The sequence below is a fragment of the Lithobates pipiens genome, unplaced genomic scaffold, assembly GCF_037356315.1.
Source record: "Lithobates pipiens isolate NorthernLeopardFrog02 unplaced genomic scaffold, aLitPip1_a1.2 Scaffold_30, whole genome shotgun sequence".
Lineage (NCBI taxonomy): Eukaryota > Metazoa > Chordata > Amphibia > Anura > Ranidae > Lithobates > Lithobates pipiens.
Genome location: NW_027507791.1, coordinates 164,387,503 through 164,412,813, shown reverse-complemented (window position 1 = coordinate 164,412,813; position 25,311 = coordinate 164,387,503). Strand labels below are relative to the sequence as shown.

Here is a 25,311-nt window from a genome sequence, read left to right as displayed (position 1 = left end):
GATGGAGAGAGAGAGTAGGGGGGGTGGCGGCGGGGAAAAAAATAAAAATAAAGACAAAAAGGGAGGGGGGGGGGAATGCCACCCAGGGCAGACATGGCCTACGTAGGTAAACGTTAGATGTTCAGTCATTTTCTGGGACAGGGGCACTGCTCACCTCCCGAATGTAGTCTCGAGTACCAGTAAAATACCTCCAGGGCCTCCATGTAACACTAAATGCCTCTTCAGTGTTGTGAAGGGTGGCGGTCAATTCTTCTATCCGGAGAATATGATTGACTTTGAAATACCACAGCACCTTGGATGGGGGCTGAGGCTGCCTCCACAGTGCGGGAATGCAGGCCCGGGTGGCGTTCAGGAGTTGCATCGTAAGGGTTATTTTGTATTTTTGAACAGGCTGTTCGGTCAAGTGTAGACGGCACGCTGCTGGGAACCGAAAAGTTCCTCAAGGCCGGGCATGCCCAGAAAAGGTGTCCCATGGTCCCCGTATCTGAATTGCACCTCCAACAAACATCCGGGATCGATCTATTCATTTTATTCAGAAGGTATGGGACTCTATACCAGCATGAGACTATCTTGTATCCTGATTCTTGATATTGGTTTGCGATGGAAGCTTTATGTACTAAGGTAAGGATCTTCCCTATCTGTTGTGGGGTAAATGTGATGCCTAAGTCCCTCTCCCATTTGTGGATAAATGGTGGGGTCGACTGCTCCTCCTGACTACTCAATAGGTTGTACAGGAGGGAGAGGGTGTGTCGCACAGGTTCCCTTTTGTGACAGATGGATTCATAGGATGTCAGGACTCTAGGAGTGTAGGGGGCCCTTTGTATGGCCAGAAGAAAGTGACGAAGTTGATAAGCACTAAACAAGTCAAGCGGAGGGTCAGAAAGCTCGGCGACAGTTTGCGTGGTCGGGAGCCCTCCCGAGGGCCACACCTCTCCCAGACGCTGTTTCCCCACCACTGTCAACTGTCGCAGTTTCTTGTTGGTAAATCCCGGTGGGAAGTCTGGGTTACCTATAACCGGAGTCATTGGTGACGGCAGGGGAGCAATATGTGTACAGCGGAACAACCTCCGCACAACAGCCAATGTAGCTCCCACTACAGGGTGATTTCTGAGGTCTTTTGGTAGGGAGGACAGTAGCCACGGGGAGGTCAATAGGGGAATGGATCCATCCTCAATCTCCATCTCCACCCACTGCTTGTGTGGGCCATTACAATGCCAATCAACGACTCTCGCTAGCAGAGTCGCTCTGTAGTATTGTCTCAGATCTGGGAGACCCAGACCCCCCTTGTCCTTTGGTCTGGCAAGCAATTGCAAACGGGCTCTGGGCGGTAAAGGCCTCTCCACCGGCTGGTCCTCCATGAAGGCCGATTCAATCGGTGTTAAATCAGCCAGTGAGCGCAATGGTTTCAGCAGGGAGTGTACAAAGGCAGCCAGTTGATGGTAGGTCCAGTGATCCATGAGCGTTGCCTGGTTGGTTGGTGACGTGGTGTAGCAGGGGTGTATTACCCAGATTCCAGGAATGAATTCTGGGGTCAATGTTTCCTGGTGGGAAGTAATTATGACCCGTCAGAGGCATAATGGGAGAGTGATATAACCACTTGTGCTGTTTACATATCGAGTCCCAGATCTGTAGAGTAGAATAGGTGAGAGGAGAGGAGCTAGGTGCTAACGACCTATGTTTCCTGGGAATCCACACTTGGGTGTAGAGGTCCGTGCCACTGAGCGCCAATTCAAGGGCAACCCATAGTTTAGAATGTTTGTGATATTTCCAGTCTGATATCCTGTTGAAAACAACGGCTAAAAAGTAAAGTTTCACGTTAGGTAAAGCCAGGCCCCCCAGCCGTTTAGGTCTGGTTAGAAGGCCTCGGGACAGTCTCGGACGCTTTCTGTTCCAAACATATCTGCAGATCAGTGAATCTATGAGGCCGCGTACACACGCGGGGACTGTTCGCTCAACTTTGTCCGTCAAACAGTTTCAGCGGACAGTCCGCTCAAAATTAGCATGGACGGACTTGCCCACACACGACGAACGAACAGTCCGCTGAAACCGCGCGCGATGACGTGAACGGCACATACGACGGGACTAGAAAACGACGTCCTATACACTGCAATGCAACCTTCGGCGTGTAAATTCTTTCTGAGCATGCGCGAGACTTAGTTTGACAAACAAGCCTACACACGGGCGGACTGTCCGCTCAAACCAAGTTTCAGCGGACAGTTTTTCGGAATTTGAGCGAACAGTCCCCGCGTGTGTACGCGGCCTCAGCGTTAAAAAACTAGCTGGAATACCCACTGGAATCATCTGGAATAAAAACAGAATCCGGGGTAGGATATTCATCTTAATCACACTAATTTTCCCTAACCACGAATGTGCGACTTGGGACCATCTTTGTAAGTCCATTCGAATTGCATTAAGAAGGGGTATATAGTTAACGCGAAATAGAGTCTGGGGTTTAGGTGTGAGGTAGATGCCTAAATATTTCATTTTGTGTGTTTGCCAGCTAAAAGGGAAGGAGTCTCTAAGACGAACCACAGTTTCCCCGGGGATAGAGATGTTAAGAATCTCCGATTTGGACATGTTCATTTTAAAATTAGATATGAGACCGAATTGTGAGAAGGCAGACATCAGATTGGGAAGGGAAATCAGGGGTTGTTGTATGTAGAACAGAATATCATCCGCATAAGCAGCGTATTTGTGTTCTCGATCACCAACAGTGATCCCATGGATGTTTGGATTGTGTCTAACTGTAGAGAGGAAGGGTTCCAGGGATAGAGCGAGAGGGGGCAGCCCTGACGTGTACCATTATAGAGTGTAAATGATTCACTTAGGGTACCATTAACACGAATTTGAGCTGTAGGGGAATGGTATAGTGCTGAAATGTGAGATAGAAAAGTTTGGCTGATTCCCAAGTGAGACAGGGTCGCCATGAGATACTCCCAGTCCACCCTGTCAAACGCCTTTTCCGCGTCTGTAGAAAGTAACAGGGTGGGCTGGGCGGACCCCCTAGCACAAGCCATCAGGGACAGGGTGCGGAGAGCATTGTCGCATACCTCCCTACCCGGGATAAACCCAGTCTGATCACTGGAAACCCAGCGTGGAAGTAGGGGTAGAAGCCTGTTTGCTATACCTTTGGCATACAGTTTAGCGTCTAGATTCAAGAGAGATAGAGGTCAATAACTCCCGCATAAACTAGGGTCCTTCCCTGACTTAGGAATCACCGAGATATGTGCATACAGCGTCTCCGGACGGGGTGTCCCCCCCTGTGAGATCGTGTTAGCATAAGAGGTGAGGCGCGGCAGCAGGGTGTCCGCAAAGGCCTTATAGTAAAAGGCCGTAAAGCCATCCGGTCCAGGGGCCTTGCCACTCGCCATAGCCTTCAGTGCTACTTTGAACTCCTGGACAGAAAACTCTCCGTCCAATGAGGCGAGGGCGTCAGAGTTCAGTTTGGGCAAGTTGGCCTGCTGTAGATATTCTTGGATCAGAGTTCTCCTAACCACCAAGTCCGGCACAGCGTGAGGGACATGGTATAGGCGTTGGTAAAAAGCATGAAATTCCTTGGCTATAGTTGTGGTCTCATGCGTGAGAGCGTCAGAAGCTGTCTTAATTTTATCAATGAAAGCCCTGGTTTTTGCCTGTTGTAGGGAATGAGCCAAAAGCCTCCCCGGTTTATTACCCCATTCATGGAATTTTTGTGACACCCTACGGCCTTCCCGTTTCCATTGCTCATGGTACATGGCCTTCAACTCCTCCCTCTTCATTGTTAGGTTATGTAGTGTGGCTTGAGCGAGACTGGCCTTGTGTTGTGACTCAAGGGCGCTAATTTCTAACAATAGTTTAGATTGTTGCTGCGCAAATTCCTTTTTCCTTCTGGAGCCCAACTCCATGAATTTACCTTGCATATGGGCCTTATGGGCTTCCCACAGTACTCCTGGGGAAATGTCTGGGTGGGTATTATCTTTGAAATACTGATTTAGTTCCTCTTGCATGTGTATTTTGTCTGCCTCCTCACTAATAAGGTTCTCATTTAATTTCCAATTGGCTGGTTTTCGGGGCAACGAAGAGATATTAATGGTAAGCAAAATGGGGGCATGATCAGATATGGTTGATGAAGCAATTACTGAATTTGTCAATAGGGAAAGGTGGTGGTGATCAAGAGAAAAAAATCAATCCTGGAATAGGATTGGTGGGCGCTCGAGTAATACGTATAGTCTCATTATCCTCCATGCGTCCATTAACTGGGTGTCACACAAGCGTTTACGAATGTATGCAAGACGCTTACGAGGAACCGAAGACCTGCCCACGGATGTATCAAACACTGGTTCCAAGGGGTCGTTAAAGTCTCCAGCCAGGATAACACATCCACTAGCAAAGTCCCTCAATTTCGCAAGCGTAGTGGCAATAAAAGGGGCCTGATCTCGATTAGGAGCATAGAGGGTCGCCAACGTACATGGCATCCCGCCCAGGCTGCCCCTGAGGAACAGAAAGCGTCCGTGAGGGTCACTCAACATCTCTAGCATGTTAAAAGGGGTACCTCCACGGAACCCAATGGCCACACCCTTTGCCTTATGCACATCAGAGAGACTATAATACCAGACTGGGTATTGCGGGGAGAATAATTTCACCGAAGTGGTGTGGGTAAGATGGGTCTCCTGCAAGAAGACAATGTCCCCCCGCAGGCGACCCAGTTCCCGGTATAGGCTATGACGTTTACCAGGGGCATGGAGGCACCTCATGTTTAACGATAACAATTCCACCGCGGCCATGGGGATCCGTCAGAGAACTCCAAATACAGCCCGTTACCAGGAAACAGGACCAGAGGTAGGGGAAGTAAAGGGCAGGGGGATGAAAGAAAAAGTGTGAAAAGGAGAGGAAAGAGAAGGAGAGTAGTGAGAAGGTAAGTATTACAGGTTATGACCCGCAACCCCTGCAGCACACACAACCCAGACCCAATTGGGTCTACCGCGGCATGCGCACACAGCAGATTGCAGTGCAGTAAAGGAGCAATTGACCGGGCCCCCCCCCCGGAGCCCCAGCCATCGAAACGGCCGGAGCCCGGGGGCCAAGATCCGCCCAACGCCCCCCGGAGGGAAAACACATGTGGCCAGGCAGCAGCAACCCGCAACCGTCTAAAACAGAAGTCGCAGGCCGCAGCTCCGGCTCCAACCCCAAATTACAAATTATATAATAACACATAAATGAAAGAAATAGCACAGAGTTCATGTACACTTAGGGAAACACAAGAACCGAGAACACCAGCCACCAACGTTCACAATAGGGGATCCAAGTGTCATGAGGTAGAGACAGTCAGAGGCATGTCCCAAGTGTCCCCGGTGCAGGACCACCCGTAGGCACTCCAACACTTCGTTCCCATTAAATTAGACACCCCGTAGGCAGCTGAGAGAGTATGACGTTAAACACCAAAACAGAAATAAAAATGAAAGGTAACATAAACAACTTGTTATACTTGCGGGACCAGGGAAGCCGCGCCATCAGTGCGGAATACTGGACAGAAGAGCGCCATCAGACGTGCCATCTATGCATGCATATTAGCTGGGCTAAAAGAGGGGACGCGTTGCTTGCGGGACACTCTCTGCCATGGCTCCTCAGGATTATTCGGTAGGGGTGGGATGCCTTCCTGCCAACCCGGTAAATCCGGCGGGGATATGCTCACATCCATGCAGAATTTTTCCAGATCTTCTGGGAACCGCAGAACCGCCGTCTTCCCATCTCTGTGTGCGATCAGGGCGGCAGGGAAACTCCACCGGTAGTTGATGGAGGACAAGCGCAGTTTCTCAGTTAGGGGACGCAGGGCCCTGCGTCTCTCCAGAGTCTCCCTGGCCAAATCAGGAAAAAAAGAGAGTGACGCCCCATCAAAGTCCAGGACTGGGGTCCCCTTGAGTTTTTTCATGATGCGTTCCTTCTCTTCAAAATAGTGTACTCTGCAGATCACATCACGCGGAGTCTCCGCCGCCAGGTTACGAGGGCGGAGGGCCCTGTGAACTTGGTCAATTTTGAAAGGATGGTCAGCCGCATTCCCCAATAGGCCCTTAAAGATGCCTCTTACCATTGGGAGGAGGTCCTCGTCCCCGGTCGCCTCCGGGAGCCCCCGGATCCGGATGTTGTTCCGTCTGTTACGGTTCTCTGGTCCTCGATCTTATAGAGGGAAGACCGATAAGCGATAGCGAGAGAGCGGGTAGTTGCTTGCAGAGACCTAATGGCGGTAGCATGCCTGTCCAGCCTCTGCTCGGTCTCCTCTACGCGGTCCAAAACTTGCGCGAGATCCGAACGGACAGCGGACACTTCTCTCTTGATGGATTTCTCTAGCCCCAAGAGCATCGATGCCCGTTCAGACTTAGTAGGAAGTCCGCTCACCAGCGCTGCCACTTCCGATCGTCTTGTCTCACTCTCTTCCCCGTCAGAACCCGCCGACAAGGCCGGGGATTGAGATCTGCGTTCAGGCGGGGGGGGGGGCCTGCGGCCGCGCTCGTGGTAAGCAGAGAGCGGCCTAGGCCATCCATGTCCCCCACCTCATCAGGCTCCGCCAGGAACCGTTTGATCGATCCCTCGGGCGCGCCCTTCTTCGACAGGGACTTGCCGGTTCTCCTACCCATCGATCCCAGGCATGTGGAGTAGTTCATGCGGCGAATAAGTGCTAAAATACCGGGGTCAGCGCCGGAGCTTAGGGACAGTGCGTCCTCACCGCTGCATGCCGAGACCACGCCCCAAGGAAATCCTTTGATTACGTGAAAGCGGCTTTGAGAGCACGTTACATCCGCTATAGTGTTCTTTTTCTGGCCCGGATGGAGAGACGACCCGCTTCTTTAACACCCCCGGAGAGGCATCCGCCTGGATTGATTCGCTGGCGCCAGCCCGCTGATCGACTAACTACCTCTTCGGAATTGTTTACAACCCATTCTACTGTTGGGATGCCCACGGCCTTTGTTGCACCTGTTGTGCCCTGTTTGCACCGATGGTGGGCTCACCTCTAATGCTGGCAGCAACCTCCCCGGTAGCGGGAGTTCAAGTTGATACCCCTGACCTGAGATACGGTCGGGAGAAGGCTGTGACATGCCGCTCCTCTTTGCCCTTTCCTGCTCCCTCCTGGAGCATGGGGGCTCATACCATATGTTCCTTCTTCCCCTTTTTGGATCATTTTCACTGATGGGACAAACTGCAATTTTTCTTTATCCTCCCAGATCCATGTCCCTGTCAGCCTCCTTCATAGAGCAGGCGGTTGCCTCACGCCTAGTGAGCCGCTCACTTGGTTACCTAAACCCCCCCAGGATGTCTGGGGGGGTGGAACTTGCCTCCTGCACGGACCCCCAGTTGCAGCAGGCGAGCTGATACACTTTGGGATGAATACCCTCCTCAGTTTAAGGGGGTTGGGTGGGGTGGGGAGTGGGGACTGTTCCCCTAACGGGGCCAGGGACTTTTGTTTCCCTTTTTCTTTTTTCATGTATGGTTATTGGGGTTATCTGTTTGTTCTCTGTTTAGTTTTGTTGTACTTGTTTACTAAAAATATTGATATTTCAGTGTTGCATTGTCCTCGGATATGTATGTCCCGGGTCCAGCGGTCCAATCCGGGAGCAGGGTTCCACAATGATCCTGATCCTTCCACTGCCCCCAGAATCCATGTCTACACTTAACATTGTATCCTGGAACACCAGGGGATTGAACTCCCCGGTTAAGCGATCCCTTGTGTTCCAATTTCTTCAAAGTTATAACCCACACATATGCGTACTCCAGGAAACGCACCTCATCGGCAGTAGACTTCTTTCCCTCAAAAAACCCTGGGTGGGGTACCATTACCACTCCACTCACTCTAGTTTTGCCAGGGGGGTAAGTGTCCTAGTATTGAAGTCCCTCCCCTTTCGGCTCCTGGATCTGGCCTTGGACCCGGACGGCAGGTATGTCATTATTCATGCGACAATTTACTCAATGACCTGGACCATTGTGGGATTATACTTGCCCCCGCCGGCCTCATTGCTGGTGCTGAACCAAATCACTAGCAAGATGGCCGAGTTTGCCTCTGATAATGCTCTTATTGATTACTGATTGATTACTTACTGATTTTAATCTAGTTCCTGACCCAGACATGGATAGACTGACTCCGGGGGGACACCATGGACCTGGGCTGGCTGCCTGGGCAGACACATATGGCCCCGACGGATGTCTGGAGGTGGAGACACCCCGGGTCTCGGGCATTTACATGTCACTCTGCCACCCATAAAACATTCTCCCGCATTGACTTGGTCTTTGCGCGGAGCCCAGTCCTCCCAAGGGTCGTAGACATACAAATATTGCCCAGGGGGATATGGGACCATGCACCTCTGTTTCTGACATTGGATCTTTCCCTGGGACCAGCGGTTAGACTATGGAGGCTTTCCAGGTTCTGGATCTCAGATGCCGCTGTGGATGCTCATTTTAGGACCGAATTGAACAGCTATTGGGAGGAGAATGCAGGTTCGGCTGGGGCCACGGTAGTCTGGGATGCCTTTAAGGCTACCACGAGGGGGCACTATCAGACTATCATTGGCAAAATACGCAGGGAACGTAGAGCAGAGCTAAAAAAAGCTGAGGGAGAGGCGGTCTGCGCGGAGGCTCTTTTTGTCCGCACTCGGGACCCCCAACATTATTGGCAACTGCAAATCCTGACCAGGGAGGCTGTTGATCTTCGTACCTCTCTCACCCAGAAGAGAATGCTAGCTCAGTCCCAGCGGATCTTTGAGCAGGGGGAGAGGTCGGGGAGGATGCTGGCCTGGCTCTCCAGGGAACAGGCAGGGGGGTTGAGCATTTCACATATCAGGGACAAATCCGGTCAGTTGCTTCACACCCCAGACGGGATTAATAACTGTTTTGCGGAGTTTTATACATCTCTCTACACCTCTAGGTCGGATTACAGTAAGGAAGAACTAACGACCTACTTGGCCGACATAGATATACCAATCCTCACGGAAACGTACCGAAATAGGCTGGACGCCCCTATCACGGTTCTGGAGATTCTCCAGGCGCTTAAATCTATGCAGGCGGGTAAGACGTCGGGACCGGACGGAATCCCGGCGGAATTCTATAAGCACTACGCTACGGAGCTCTCTGAAAGACTCCACCATCTATTCTCTGCGTCGTCGCATATTGATAAACTTCCCGACACCATGAGCGAGGCGATCATAGTGGTGATCCCCAAGCCGGGGAAAGACCCCACCTTGTGTTCGTCATACCGCCCTATATCACTGTTAAATGTGGACGCGAAAATACTGGCCAAAATCCTGGCCAACAGACTAACTTTGTCATCACGGCCCTTGTCCATAGTGACCAAACAGGTTTTATGCCAGGCAGAGGCACAGACATTAATATCAGACGCCTACTCACGCACATAGATAGCGGCCGGGGGGAGACGAGTGTAGTGGCCTCGCTCGACGCGGAGAAGGCTTTCGACTCTGTTGAGTGGGGTTACCTATGGGAGGTGCTCTCGCGATTCAGATTTGGCCCAGGATTTACGAATTGGATCCGCATGCTGTACCACAGCCCCTCTGCTAGAATCCGTACCAATGGCTGTCTCTCCGGGCAGTTTCAGCTGGCACGGGGTACGAGACAGGGGCACCCCCTCTGACCAGCCTTATTTGTCCTTGCGATGGAGCCCTTGGCTATTTTGCTGAGAGCGGATACTGGGATAAAGGGGATACAAGTAGGGCCCATCGAGGAAAAGCTGTCCTTGTATGCAGATGATGCTCTGCTTTATTTAGTGGACGCGTCGTCTTCTTTGGGCACTGCACTGAAACTGATTAATCGATTCGGTCAGTACTCAGGTATCCGCATCAATTGGGACAAACCGGTTGTTTTCCCACTCCACTCCTCGACCCCTCGCATGCCTCATCCACAGCTTAAATGAGTGGAAAGTTTTATATACCTGGGGATTAAGGTCAGTGGTAGAGTTCAGAACTATCTGGAGGACAATATACAGCCACTCATGACACAATTAGGGGCTAGGTGCGCGGCATGGCGATCTCTCCCTTTATCCCCAGTGGGCAGAGTCAATTTGTTAAAAATTATCTATCTCCCCAAGTACCTGTACTTCTTTCGTAATACCCCCATCCACATTCCCAGGACTTTTTTCCAGAGACTGGAGAGTCTGTTGATATCCTTTGTCTGGGCTGGGAGACCCCCCAGGGTAGCTAAGCAGTTACTATATCTCCCACTATCGGGGGGTGGGCCTGGCGCTCCCAAACTTTCAGATCTACTACTGGGCGGCCGTTTTGGTCACAATTCGGTGGTGGTTCTCCCAGCCCACACAAAACCCGGCGGTCACCCTGGAGGCAGCCATCCTTGGCTCCTATGCAGCTCTGAGTAACCTACCATTTCGGGGGCTTAGGGCGAGCTCCTCCATGACGGGCTTGATGCGTACCACGGTGAGGGTCTGGCGGGAGACAAGGAGGAGCTATGGAAAGCCCAACCACATCTCCCCACATATGCCCCTATGGGGCAACCCCATGCTCCCTCACCTGAATAGTATCCCAGACCCTTCTCTGTGGGCGAAAAGAGGAATCGTCACTTTAAAGCACATAGTTTATCAGGGTAGGCTAATGACTTTCCAAGAACTGAGACGTACATATGAGCTTCCACTTTCTTTCCAGTTCAGATATTGGCAACTGAAGCACGCCTTTGGGGCTCAGTTTCCGGCCCCTCTGACTCTGGAATCGGACTCCATTGAACATCTTCTGACTTCCAGGGTGATGGGGAGAACCATGTCGACCTTATATCTTTACCTCACGGTGGAACATGACACTAGTTTGACCAAATCCCGGGAGAAGTGGAGTTCGGACAGGTTTATACAATTTAAATTCCTGCATAGGGCCTACTTCACCCCGCAGAGGCTGGCGCGTATTTACCCCCAAAGGGACGCTAATTGTCAAAGGTGTAAACAGCAGGTGGGCACTTTCTGGCACATGGTCTGGTCATGTTCCAAAATCCAGCCCTACTGGGAGGAAGTGGTTTCTACGCTAAATGCTGTGACCGGGTCGAACCTTCAGGTCGACCCTCAAACCCTACTATTGAGCCATTTGGCAGATGTTGAGGGGGACAGGTACTGCAAACTGTGCCTTACCTTTGCATTGTATTATGCCAGACGCGAGATTCTATTGAGATAGAAACTCGAAGACCCCCCTACCCCTGCCTCGTGGAGGAGATCAGTGAACCTGGTGCTCCCCCTGTATAAGTTGACCTATGAAAGTAGACAATGCCCAGGGAAATTTGATAAAATTTGGTCTTCCTGGATAGACGCGTCCGCTGATCTTGGTTCCCCCTCCCCCTAACTTTGAGTTGAGCTGAGACGGTGGTGGATCCCCCCCCCCGCCCTGTTCTCTCTCTCCCGACCATTTCCTCCCTGCCCCCCCCCCTTCCGTGGGCTCGCGCAAATGTCAGGTACCTGCCTGATGGCTGTGAAGTTCCGCTGGGGATGTCCTGTATTTATGATAGAGTAATGGTTACTCCTGTTATCTGTACTGCTGGTTAATTAATTTAAGAATGATTACTGGATGAAGGTGGTTTTTTCCTATCTACAACTGTGTAATATCGCATTTACTATTCTTTGCAATGTAATGCTGATTTGTCTAATAAAAATTTTCTGTTAAAAAAATGTGCCAGGCCACCTTGTCAAAGGCCTTCTCCGCGTCCGTTGACAACATAAGCAAGGGCCTTCCCTGTACATGCGCCACATGGATTAAATTGAGGACTCGGGCCGTATTGTCTCTAGCTTCCGACTTATTTTATTTTTTTGCTTGTTTCCCAAGGTGACCATCTTGGCGTTTGTCAAGAGGGTTGAAAGTGCCTGAAGAGATTGCCTACGGGCACATCACCCTGAAAGCAACCGATCTCGTTTGATGTTGGAGGCTAAGAAGAGTCGGGCTTTGTTAGTACCTGGATGGGAGACCGCCTGGGAATACCAGGTGTCGTAGACTTCTTTTTATGTTGTTGGCGTTGACCTGTTTTTTTTTCGCTTGTTTCCCAAAGTGACCATCTTGGTGTTTGTCAAGAGGGTTGAGAGTGCCTGAAGAGATTTCCTATGGCCACATCACTCTGAAAGCACCCAATCTCGTCTGATCTTGGAGGCTAAGAAGAGTCGGGCCTGGTTAGTACCTGGATGGGAGACCACCTGGGAATACCAGTTATTGTAGGCTTCTTTTTATGTTGTTGGCGTTGATTCGTTTTTTTTTTTCGCTTGTTTCCCAAGGAGACCATCCTGGCATTTGTCAAGAGGGTTGAGAGTGCCCAAAGAGATCGCTTACAGCAGCATCACCCTGAAAGAGCCCTATCTCTTCTCTTCTCTGAGGCTAAGAAGGGTTGGGCCTAGTTGGATGTGAGATGGCGTTGGAATACCAGGTGCCGTATTCTTCTTTTTATGTTGTTGACATTGACCTGTTTTTTTTGCTTGTATCTCAAGGTGACTATCGTGGCATTTGTCAAGAGGGTTGAGAATGCCCAAAGAGATTGCCTATGGGCACATAACCCTGAAAGCGCCCGATCTCCTCTGACCTCAGAAGCTAAACAGGGTTGGGCCTTGCTAGTACCTGGATTGGAGACCACCTGGGAATACTAGGTGCTGTAGGCTTCTTTTTATGTTGTTGGCCTTGACCTGTTTTTTTTTTTCACTTGTTTCCCAAGGTGACCATCTTGACGTTTGTCAAGAGGGTTGAGAGTGCCCGAAGAGATCACCTACGGCCCCATCACCCTGAAAGCGCCCAATCTCGTCTGATCTCGGAGGCTAAACAGTGTCGGGCCTGGTTAGTACCTGGATGGGAGACCGCCTGGGAATACCAGGTGCCATAGGCTTCTTTTTTATTTTTTTTTTATTTTTTTTTATTTAGTAGTATGCGACATACAATGCAAAGGCAACTTCACCGAATGTGTGATACAAATAGTTACAAACGATCATATTGCATGGATATCAGAGCCAATGGTAAGAAGTCCGAGGAGAATAGCACGTGTACAGCTTTGCGGTCATATCAAGATGAGATTAAAGCTCCATCTCGTTGGGATCCTCTACCACTTAAAATATTATTGATACTAGCCCTGCTACCCTCGAAGAGTTTAGATATCCATAGATAGGGGAAGAGTATTGTGTAGTAGTCAAATGGGGTCGGAACATACCATTTTCTTTTCCCTTTTTTGAGTTAAGAAGGGAAATAGTAGAACTGAAAGGAGGGAGAAGGGAAAAGAGAAGATTGGGGAAGGAAATGGCAGAAAAGGAAAAGAAGGGGTAAGGGGGTGTCGTGGGTAGAGTGGATAGGGTGGGGTCCCCTCCCAGGGAGCAAGAGACGCCCTCGGTTTACCAGCTCATCAGCTGTCCAACGCTTGGAACAGCGATCTCCAACGATCACCATGAGCTTACTATGTCTCGCGGAGGTATTCTTCCGAAAAGCACAACTGGGTCCAGTAGAACCATCTGTTCCCATGCTCCTCCGTTTTATCCCTCATTGGGGCAGTCAGGTCTTCCTGACTGTTCAATATCATTTACCCTTGCGAACACTTGGGTCACCGTTGGAGCAGATTGCTGTTTCCACTGACTTGGGATGCAGGCCCTAGCTGCATTGAGGAGATGTTTAAGTAAGGACTTATGATAACGCTTTCTCGACATAGGAGTTAGATTGAGAAGAACTGCTGCGGGATCATTGGCTAAGGAAATGTCTGTGAACTTGTGGATGAGTCTCAGGACAGGCTGCCAGAATGTTTGTAATTTAGGGCATTCCCAGAAAATGTGGAGAATGGTGCCAGCCTGCTGCTCACAGCGCCAGCAGTGGTCAGATTGACTGGGGAATATTTTGGCCAACACCACCGGTGTACGATACCAGCGTGTGATCAGCTTATATGAGATCTCCTGATATTTACTGCAGAGTGACGACTTATGGGCGAAAAAGAGTATTCTGTCCTTCTGTGGTTTGGAGAATGTAGTTTGTAAGTCCCTTTTCCATTTAGCTAGGAAGGGCGGATCCGTGGAGGATTGTGCGTCTGTCAGGATTTGGTAGGACCTAGAGAGGGAACCACGAATTGGGCCATCATCCAGGCAAAGTTCCTCGAAGGGGTGGAATTGTCTAGAGAAGAAGGAATGGTTAGGTAGTGATCCCAGGAAATGGATGAGCTGTCTAGCTCTCCAGCTATCCAATGCAACAGGTACTTGCTCTAGCAGTATGGTCCCCGTGGGAATCCAGCCCGTGGGTCCAAGAAATAGGGCTGCTCTCTGAAGCCCTTTCGGGGCTTGCCTGGTAAAGGCCCAGTCAGACAGGCCCAGAGGGAATCTAGGATGTCCAATAATTGGGGTCATAGGAGAAGGGAAGTTAGTCAGGTGGGAAAGGTGAAAAAAACTATCCATCTCGGCGAGCGAGGGGCCAATTAACGGGTGAGTAGTTACACAGGGCTCCAATGGCCTCCCCGCCCATGGCAGACCAGCCAGTGGAACCCACGCCATCTCCTGCTCTAGCTTGACCCATAGCTTCAGTTCCCCATGCCGGCACCAGTCAACCACCCGTGTCATGTGCGTTGCTGTGTAATATAGAGCAGGGTCCGGGAAGCCAATACCTCCCCGCAATTTCGGTCACAATAGCATTGCCCTACCAATACGCGTATGTTTGCCGCGCCAGAGGAACTTGATAAAGATTGAGCGAACCGCATGAAAGAAAGTCTGGGGTATTTTGATAGGTAAGGCTTGTAATAAATACAGAAGTCGTGGCATCGCGTTCATCTTCAACACATTACAGCGTCCGAACCATGACAGAGCTAGTGGGTCCCATCTTTTAAGGTCCGCTGTAAGCCCATAGGCTTCTTTTTATGTTGTTGGCTTTGACCTGTTTTTTTCGCTTGTTTCTCAAGGCGACCATCTTGGCGTTTGTGAAGAGGGTTGGGCGTGTCTTGAAGAGAACGCTTACGGCCACATCAACCTGAAAGCACCCGATCTCGTCTGATTTCAGAGGCTAAGCAGCGTCAGGCCTGGTTAGTACCTGGATGGGAGGCTGCCTGGGAAGACCAGGTGCCATAGAAGGACCTGGTCTGGTTAGTGTCTTGATTGGGAGGGCGCCTGGGAACACTGGATGCCGTAGGCTTTTTTTTATGTTGTTGGCTTTGACCTGTTTTTTTTAGCTTGTTTCCCAAGGTGACCATCTTGGCCTTTGTCAAGAGTCTTCAGAGTGCCCAAAGAGAGTGCCTACGGCCAAATCACCCTGAAAGAGCCCAATCTCATCTGATCTCGGAGGCTAAGCAGTGATGGGCCTGGTTAGTACCTGGATGAGAGACAGCCTGGGAGTACCAGTTGCCGTAGGCTTCTCATTATGTTGTCGGCGTTGACCTGTTTTTTTTCCCTTGTTTCCCAAGGTGACCATCTTGGCATGTGTCAAGAGGGTTGAGAGTGCACAAAGAAATTGCCTACGGGCACAACACCCTGAAAGAGCCCAATCTCGTTTGGTCTCAGAGGCTAAGCAGGGTTGGGCCTGGTTTGTACCTGGATGGGAGACCGCCTGGGTTTTCCAGATGCCGCAGCCTTCTTTTTATGTTCTTGGTGTTGACCTGTTTTTTTCGCTTGTTTCCCAAAGTGATCATTTTGGCATTTGTCAAGAGGGTTGAGAGTGCCTAAAGAGATCGCTTACAGGCGCATCACCCTGAAAGCACCCTATCTCTTCTGATCTCAGAGGCTAAGAAGGGTTGGGCCTAGTTAGTACTTGAATGGGAGACGGCCTTGGAATACCAGGTGCCGTATTCTTCTTTTTATGTTGTTGGCGTTGACCTGTTTTTTTTCGCTTGTTTCCCAGGGTGACTATCTTGGCATTTTTCAAGAGAGATGAGAGTGCCCAAAGAGATTGCCTATGGGCACATCACCCTGAAAGCGCCCAATCTCCGCTGATCTCAGAGGCTAGAAAGGGTCGCGCCTTGTTAATACCTGGATGGGAGACCGCCTGGGAATACTAGGTGCTGTAGGCTTCTTTTTATGTTGTTGCCGTTGACTTGTTTTTTTTGTTTGTTTCCCAAGGTGACCATCTTGGCGTTTGTCAAGAGGGTTAAGCGTGCTTGAAAAAATCTACTATGGCTGCATCACCCTGAAAGAGCCAAATCTCATTTGATCTCAGAGGCTAAGCAGGGTTGGGATCTGGTTAGTACCTGGATGGGAGACCGCCTGGGATTTCTCGATGCCATAGGCTTTTTTTTAAGTTGTTGGCATTGACTTATTTTTTTATTTTTTTATTCTTTTATTAAGTATAAGTAGAACAACATAAATATAACAGTCAACCATACAGCATGACCCAGGGTCACAATTACATGGTAACAAAAAATAGGCAGCCAAACAACTCTGGGTTCTCAGAGGGGAGTCCTACAGTTTCATGCAGAAAAGAGAGAAACCCCACCTCTGACATGTAGTACAGTATAAGTAGTGCAGCTCCGTTCGGACAAATGTAATCATGGAAAACAACTGGGACCACAGCGAGCTAGCTTATCATGACCTATGTGAACCAGAGTAAAATATGAGCCGGTCGTGTCCAGAACCCTGGGGTTCTTCTGGGTCCCGAAGGCTAGTAAGAAGACAAGGCATAGTCAAAAGGGAGGACGGGGGAGAAGAGAGTGCAAAGACGGAGAGAAAGGAGGGGGGGATGGCGGCGGGGAAAAAAAGAAAAATAAAGACAAAAAGGGAGGGGGGGGGGGAATGCCACCCAGGGCAGACATGGCCTACGTAGGTAAACGTTAGATGTTCAGTCGTTTTCTGGGACAGGGGCGCTGCTCACCTCCCGAATGTAGTCTCGAGTACCAGTAAAATACCTCCAGGGCCTCCATGTAACACTAATGCCGTGTACACACGATCAAACAAGCGGGTGGAAAAGTCCGGCAAACTCAAGTCCGTCGGATAATCCCCCCGTGTGTAGCCTCCGGCATACTTTTTTGACCCGAAAGTACGGCGGACTTAGAAAGTAGTTTTACACTCCAATCTTCCCTCCGGACTCGCATTTCGGCGGACAATCCGGCCGTGTGTGTGCCAGTCCGCCGTACTTTTGAAATGAACGGACTTTTCCCGCCCGGAGAAAAGTCCGCTCATTTCGAGCGGGTCTCCAGGTAGGCGGGGCCCGCGAAGGATAGGTTGCTGGACCCGCCGCCTGGTATGGACTTAAAGGGGAACGAACCCCAAGTCCACATCAGACCCTTGTCCGAGCACGCTACCCGGCCGGCCAGGAAAGGGGGGACAAGCGAGCGCCCTCCCCCTCCTGAGCCGTTCCAGGCCGCGTGCCCTCAACATGGGGGGTGCCTTGGGGAAGGGGGGGCCGCGTGGCCCCCCCACCCCAAAGCACCTTGTCCCCATGTTGATGATGACAAGGGCCTCTTCCCTACAACCCTGGCCGTTGGTTGTCGGGGTCTGCGGGCGGGGGGCTTATCAGAATCCGGGAGCCCCCTTTAATAAGGGGGCCCCCGGATACCGGCCCCCCACCCTATGTGAATGAGTATGGGGTACAATGTACCCCTACCCATTCAACTGTAAAATAAAGTACAAAAAAAACACAACACACAAGGGTTAAAATAGTTTATTGCACAGCTCCGGGGGTCTTCCGTCTTCGGGAGTCTTCTCGCCGGACTCCTCCGCTATCTTCTTGTAGCTCTTTTGCTAGCGGAGGAGCCCGGCTTTCTTCCTCGCCGCCGGCCTCTTCTTCCGACTTTGGGGGGTCTTGTCCCCCTCTTCGGTTCTTCTGCCGGGCCACCGCGCCTTCTTCTAGCTCTTTTACAGGCGGTGGCCCAGTCTTCTGCCGCCGCCGCCGCCTTCCGTTCTTCTGTCCTTCTCTTCTTCTTCTTCTTCAGATGTTGCCTCGCTGAGTCCTCCGCTCACAATGAGCCAGGCGGCGGGTCCAGCGACGTATCCTTTGCGGGCCCCGACTACCTGGAGACGCACTCGAAATGAGCGGACTTTCTTCCGCGTGTGTGGGCGAGTCCATTCATTTCAAAAGTAGGGCGGATAGTACGGCGGACATAGTACGCCGTATTTGTCCACTGAAAAAGTGCCGTGTGGGCAAGTAGCCCGTTCGGAAAGTCCGACGGACAGTCTGGCGGGAAGTCCGCCAGACTAAGTACGTCGGACAGACGGCTACGTGTGTACGCGGCTTAAATGCCTCTTCAGTGTTGGGTGGCGGTCAATTCTTTTTTTTTTTGTTAAAACAGCACAAGTTTATTGAACAACTCAGTTATAACAAGGCATTACAGTAGGTACAAACATCAGCCACTTCATAGGTGACGGAACAGAACAGAGGTATCAGGAAATATGCTGAGTAGGCAACTCTTAGGGTCAAGTTGAAGGGGTGAACCCATGTGGTCGTGTACAAACTTGACAATCTGCCCCCAATACTCCTGGACCATTGGGCATTGCCAGAGAAGATGGTAGAAAGTACCAGTCGTACAAGAGCATCTGGGACATCTGGGACACTTCGGGTCATAGTCAGGGTGATACTTAGCTATCCGGACAAGGGTGCATCACATAGTACTGCGTTAGTCGGTCAGGTAGGTTAAGCAAAGCCTGTTTAATGTTCTCAAGGGCATCCTCCCATTCCTCCCCATCAAAGGGACCTATATCCTCTTCCCATCTCAACCTAGGCCGTTCAGTGATTTGCGCCACCAAGCGGGCCCGGAGTAGGCTGTATAGAGTCAAGATCAATTTAGTCGGTTCGTCCCCCATAATTACATCTGTCAAAGCCAACGACTGTACATTCGGGAAGTCCTGAGCAAATTGCGCACGGAGCGCGTGTCGCAATTGCAAGTAGCGAAAGTGCATATGAGGGGGTATGTTAAATTCCACTTGTAGGGAGGGAAAATCCCTTACGCCCATAGGAGACACCACCTGGTTCAGATAAAGTATCCCCCTAGAAGCCCACAAGTCTACATCTGGTAAGCCAAACAACTCACGAAGTAGGGGGTTGCGCCATAACGGTGTATGTGAGTGGTGATAGTCAGCTCCCAGTAATCTAAGGGCTAGCTTCCAAATACTCCGTTGGTGTGGCAGGATCCGGAACCGGGCATCCCTAACCCCACCACCCCGAAAAATCATCTGAAGTGGAGTGTCAACAGGGGATTCAGCCCTCCCGCCCACCAAGGCCTGGTATCTGTGACTATCCGCTCTATGGAGGTGATAAAAATGGGAAACCTGGGCTGCTATGTAGTATGTGTGGAAATCAGGGAGAGCCAATCCCCCCATAGAGGTCGGGTTTTTAAGTGTGTTCCATGTCAACTTATGTCTAGAGGGGCCCCAGATAAAGGTGTTTAAGACACCGTCTAATGTTTTAACGAACGCCACAGGGACCATGACAGGGGAATGCCAAAGTACATAAAGGAGTTTCGGCAGGAGGATCATTTTAGTAATATTGATCCGTCCCATAACCCCAATGGGGAGACGGGACCATGCCTTAGTCTTCTCCCGCACATACAGAAGCAGTGGTTCAAGATTGAGATGAATATACTCCCTGGGCTCCCCTCGTAACCTGCACTCCCAAATACTGGATGGAGGATACCCTGGAGAGCGGGAGAGAAGCCGCACTCCGGTCCGGGGGGAACAAGTCAATGGGTAAAACCTGTGACTTGGTCCAATTAATACGCAGACCGGAATGACCACCAGACTCCTCTATGACCCCCAGGGCAGCTCCCAACGACTGACCCGAGTCCTCTAAATACAGTAAAGTATCATCTGCATACATACTCACCGACTCCACCAGAGAGCCGCGTCGGAGGCCTACTACAGCCGGGTGTGCCCGAAGTGCAGCAGCCAACGGTTCTGCCGCCAAAGCATATAGCATAGGAGAGAGCGGACAACCCTGACGTGTGCCACGGCCCAACTGAAAGGGGTCCGACACCCATCCATTAACCGCTACTCTAGCCATTGGGCGATAGTATAGGAGAGTAATCCATTTAATAAAATTGGGGCCAAACCCAAATTTACCCAAGCATTCCCAAAGATAATTCCACTCAATGGAATCAAACGCCTTAGCAGCATCCAGTGACACCACCACCCTCGATCCCACTCTGTCATGCTCAGCCTGGATATTCATATATAACCGATGGATATTAATGGCCGTGTTTTTCCCGGGCATAAATCCCGTTTGATCAGGGTGAATAAGTGATAGGATGATGCCACTCAAACGGGTGGCAAGTACTTTAGCCAAAATTTTAATATCTGCTTGGAGCAGCGAGATGGGGCGGTAGGAATCCGGGGAGTGGGGATCCTTTCCTGGCTTGGGTATCACTATAATAACTGCCTGCCTCAGAGTATCAGGTAGGGACTCGGATTCAAATATGTGTGTATATAATCTCAACAATTCTGGCACTAGTATCTCAGAGTAGTGGGCATAAAAATCCAGAGGAATACCATCCAGTCCAGGGGCCTTAGCCGCTGCAAGGGATGCCACCGCTAGCCTAATCTCATCTGCCGATATCGGGGCCTCAAGAGACTCAACCTGAGCCTCGGACAGGTGGGGAAGAGAGACAGCTCGGAGGTATGCCCCCGTCTCAGTCCTCGGCCTATGTACCTGCGACTCATAGAGGGCAGCATAGTAAGCACGAAACATGGTGGCCACTGTTGGCGGATCAGTCACCTCCGCACCCCCATTGTCAGTCAACGAAACCACCACCGGGGGCTTGGAGTCCCGATGCGCCAAGTAGGCCAACAACTTTCCCGCCCTCTCTCCCTGTTCAAACACCCGTTGCTTAACAAAAAACAACTTTTGCTTAGCCTGTTCAGTGTGGAGGTGATCTACTATCCTTGTGTGGTGTCTTAATATCTGGGCCTTAGCAGGTGTGGGGTCAGTGGTGAAGTCAGTGGTCACCGAGTCCAGCTCCCGTAGGGCATTAGACAGCAAAGCCTTGGAGGTACGCTTCAACCGGTTAATCCGGTGTGTTAAAGTGGAGCGTACGTGCAGTTTAAAAGCCTCCCAGGTACAATCAACCGGAGCCGTTCCCTGATTAGTAGTAAAGAAAAACCGCCATTCATCCCCTAAGTCTTCGCTGTCACTCAAGGCGGTTAACCAGAAGGGGTGAAGCTGCCATGGTTTCGGTCCAGTAGGCCGGGTCAAGGAAAAAGTTGCCCAGCAAGGGGCGTGGTCTGACAATGATCTAGCATAATAGCCCGTGTCTACTAGCCTGGGTAACAACTGGGCGGACACAGCAATATAATCAATGCGTGACATGGTGGAGTGAGTTGCAGAGAAACAGGAGTAAACACGTTTAGCCTGATATTTAAATCACCATAGATCTGTAAGTGAGAATTCCTGAAACGTGAAACCTAGGCCAGTGTCGCCCTGTGGATGGTCCCCTCGAGTAGAGCTCATTCTATCCACCCCTGGATTCAAAACCTTATTAAAATCTCCCAGCCAAATCGCTGGGACATTAGGGTGTTGAGCCATAAAAAATAATCCCTCTGTAATTAGTCTATGATCGTAGGGAGGGGGTACGTAATAGGCGAGAATAATGTACTATTCGCCGTGCAATAAGCAGTGTATAAATATATATCTGCCCTGTGGGTCTGTCTGTAAAGAAACCAAGGAAAACTGTGCCGTCTTAGATATCAATACAGACACCCCGCGAGAATAGGACGTATGGGTGGCGTGGTAGGCCCAGCCAATCCACGGGCGACGCAAAGCTATTTGGAATCTCCCAGTTACATGCGTCTCCACCAGAACTGTGATATCCGCTCTATAAGTTTTAAGACACCCAAACACTGCCGCCCTATTAATTTTATCCCGAATTCCCCTGACATTCCACGTCAGTAACTTAAGGGTACCCATGGCATGGTCTCAGCCAATATCACAAGGAGAAAAATAGTACCCACACCACCTGACAAAACAGTATCCATCCCCATATTTATCAGAGTAGACATAAAAAAGAGACATTTGTCTGTTCCATAACCAAATAAAGCTTGTGCCATAAACTAAGCATAGAACATAACATACTGTAACATAACAACTACAACCCATCCCCACCCTCCCTGCTCTCAGCCACCCCAACTTGGCTGGAGCTCCCTTCCCAAAACAAACCATATAACACTAGGCAATGTCAGTAACAATAAGCCATGGGGGTGGACTTTGCCAGATATGGACCCAGTGACAAGACCAAATCCTCTCTCGTCATAACCCAGCTTGTAGGCCGGAGCCGGACCATGCGTCCATTTCCCACCCCACTCCCATTGGTGCGGTGCCCAGTTCAGCAGCGGGACATAGCAGTCCAGTAAAGGGCATGTATCAGGAGAAAGTCAAAGTTCTGCAGTCCCATGCAGCAAGTCCAGATGACCCGCAACCCCACCACCCACCCAGGGAAAGGGCCCAATAAAGCCCGCCAAGTGGGCCCCCCAAACTAACAGGGAGGGGGAAGGGGTACTGTGTAACGAACCAGGGGGATGCCCGCAGAGCGTGGCCATAGGCAGCAGCAAATGTTCAGTCCACAAGAGTAACGGCCATCCATGGTAGAGAGGGGGAACATAAGTATCAATTCAGGGACTGAGGTTAGTGAACCACGCATAGGCAGTCCAACAGCGATCTGCTTGCACACGGGCAAATAGGGAGCAGATAGAGTACTCACAAACCCCTCCAACGATTTCGAGCCGCGTCTCTCTGGTCCAACCAGGATACCGCCATCTCAGGATCTTCAAAAAAGTAGGCCCTATCTTCCCCCACAACGCGGAGTCTGGCCGGGTACAACATGGCATATTTGAGGTGATGTGCCCTGAGGCGCCGCTTAACTTCCACGAATCGGGAACGACGTTTTTGAACTTCTGCGGAGAAGTCGGGAAACACCGATATATGTCCGTTCTGAAACGGGATGTTGCCTTTTTCTCGGGTAAGGCGAAGGATAGCATCCCTATCTCGGTAGTTCCGCAGCTTAGCAATGCACGTGCGGGGAGGTGCCCCCTCCGGCAGCGGGCGGGCAGGCATTCTGTGGGCCCATTCGATAATAAAGGAGGTAGAGAACGCCTCCCTACCATAGGCCTTGATCAGGAGAGATTCCAGAAATGTCGCCGGGTCAGCCCCCTCGGAGCCCTCCGGTAGGCCGATGAATCGGAGGTTAGATCTGCGGGCCCTATTCTCGATGTCATCCTGTTTCTGCGCCAGCTGCTGGAGTTGTCTTTGCACATCCTCCTGGGCATGCTGCAGAGGGAACAGGACATCTTCAGCCTGACTGATCCGGGTTTCAGCTTTCTTCACTCTGTCACGCAGTTTAGCCATGTCTTGCCGGATAAGTGAGACGTCCACCTTGACCTCCTCAAACTTAGTTGTCAGTGTGGCCTGGCAGGTAGAAATCGCCTAGAGCACCTTCGCCGTGTCTGAGGTAGCAGGTTCTGCAGCCGGAGGGGACTGTCCGCCATGTTGGCCCTCATGAAGTTAGAGAAAATATATTTATGGTAGTCTAGCTTTATATAAATGGCTATTTCTCAGATTAAATAGTTACAGATATTTAATTCTTTATAGATTTTTAAAAATAAAAATAACATCTATTGTTTGGTATCTTCGATACCAGACGAATGACTGCCTACATAGATGAGATGTTTGGTGTTTGTATTTGTAGAATGCCAGTTCGGGAATGTGACATTTTTCATCATATATGCGATTTATTCCATTGTCGTAATGTAATAATGCAATAAAGTTATTTTATCCACGTTAGGCACTGCGTTCTGCCCGAGTCTTATTTGCGCTCCACACACTTCGGAAGTGATGTGATTACGTTCGCCTCACTTCCTCTGTGTGAGAGACGGCCATGATATGCGGCGTGTTCCACCCTATGTTTATTTGCGTGCCACGCAGTCCGGATGTGGGTCGTTCGCATCTACCTCACGTCCGGCAACGAAGGTTGGCTTTTTTACGGCCGGTTACTGATTGACTGATCGGCTGACTGACGACCGTAACAAACGCATTTATGTTCGCGCCAATTGCTGTTTCCCTTGTGATTGGCTACAATACATACTAACCCGGAAGCATTTGTTCGTCTTCCTGGGAAAGATACGATCGGACTTATAGTCCTTGCAGCTGTTTTAGCTGCTTTTTTAATACGATATTTTTACTTTTTATAAGAGATCCACTTTGGCCATAAATTGTGGACTTGTATATAATTTAATTTAATATAAGTTAACCTTGGCTTATTGGAATGGTTTCATAATGAGGTGTGGAACGCATGCTGGCGGCCATTTTATACCGGAAATGAACTCCGGTGACACGGGCTGAATGAATCTGTGCCTAATTGGGGGTCTTGGTATTTAAGTGAGTGAGTTGCAGCTGAGTAGTACCCCAGATGACGTCTTCTACGACGAAACGCGTCGGGACTCTGCTGCAATTGGGTTTTATCCTGTTAAGCGCTCAAACTACTGTACACATGTGAGTTTTGTACTTTTATTTTCTATTTGTTTCTATAAAAAGGGAATTACGCTATTTTTGGTCCCTGTTTTTTTCTTCGTATGTTCTTAACATGCCTATGGGTATATCTGGCTGGAGTCAAAATACCTCTCAACATATGAAGTGATTGCCTATATTTGAGGTCCCCCTGGATAACTGGTTGCTGGGAGAATCTACACATAGTTGCAAAAGCTTGTATGATCCCCCAAATGTAAATTTGTGAGGATCCATTAACTCCGGTAACCCTTCAATTCGCCTGGTGACGGGAACCTCACGAGACTAATGCATGAACCTTTTTGAAAGGAGGTGTAATATATTTCCTACACACTTGTGGACTATACAAAGACACCATACACAAAGGACTCTGTATTTTACTATTGGGACTTTGTTTTTTTCCCCTTTTTTTCTTCCCTTACTTTGTCTCTTGGACGTTTTTGGTAAAACTTTCTTTTTTATTTTATTTTTTATTTTTGAGTCACTTATATATGCAATTTATGTAAGAATCTATGTGTTATGAGCACTATTTTATAGTGGGATTTTTTCACTGTAATGATATAATTCTACACTTATAAGTAAGATTATGGATATTTGATATTTTGAAGCTATGAGAAGCGCTACGCTTTTTCATAACATTGCTTACGTTACACTTGATACCCCGGTGATGTGTTAGCAGCTCTCTTGTGTGGCTTATTTATTTTTTGGTAAGAATAGCACAGTGTTTTGTTACAAAAATTTCTGTCACGCGGTTTAGCCATGTCTTGCCGGATAAGTGAGACATCCACCTTGACCTCCTCAAGCTTAGTTGTCAGTGTGGCCTGGCAGGTAGAAATCGCCTCAAGCACCTTCGCCGTGTCTGAGGTAGCAGGTTCTGCAGCCGGAGGGGACTGTCCGCAATGTTGGCCCTCGTGGTCCCGCCGGAATTTTTCAAGAGATGCCG

At 50.0% G+C, this 25,311-nt stretch overlaps 4 pseudogenes; all 4 read left to right on the top strand.

Moving 5' to 3' along the window:
• The first annotated feature begins 12,054 nt into the window (after nt 1-12,054).
• Nucleotides 12,055-12,173, top strand: LOC143947093 (5S ribosomal RNA; annotated as a pseudogene).
• A 312-nt stretch (nt 12,174-12,485) lies between these two features.
• Nucleotides 12,486-12,604, top strand: LOC143949030 (5S ribosomal RNA; annotated as a pseudogene).
• A 102-nt stretch (nt 12,605-12,706) lies between these two features.
• LOC143947269 (5S ribosomal RNA) lies at nt 12,707-12,825 on the top strand (annotated as a pseudogene).
• Nucleotides 12,826-15,188: 2,363 nt separating this feature from the next.
• Nucleotides 15,189-15,307, top strand: LOC143949586 (5S ribosomal RNA; annotated as a pseudogene).
• Nucleotides 15,308-25,311: the final 10,004 nt, after the last annotated feature.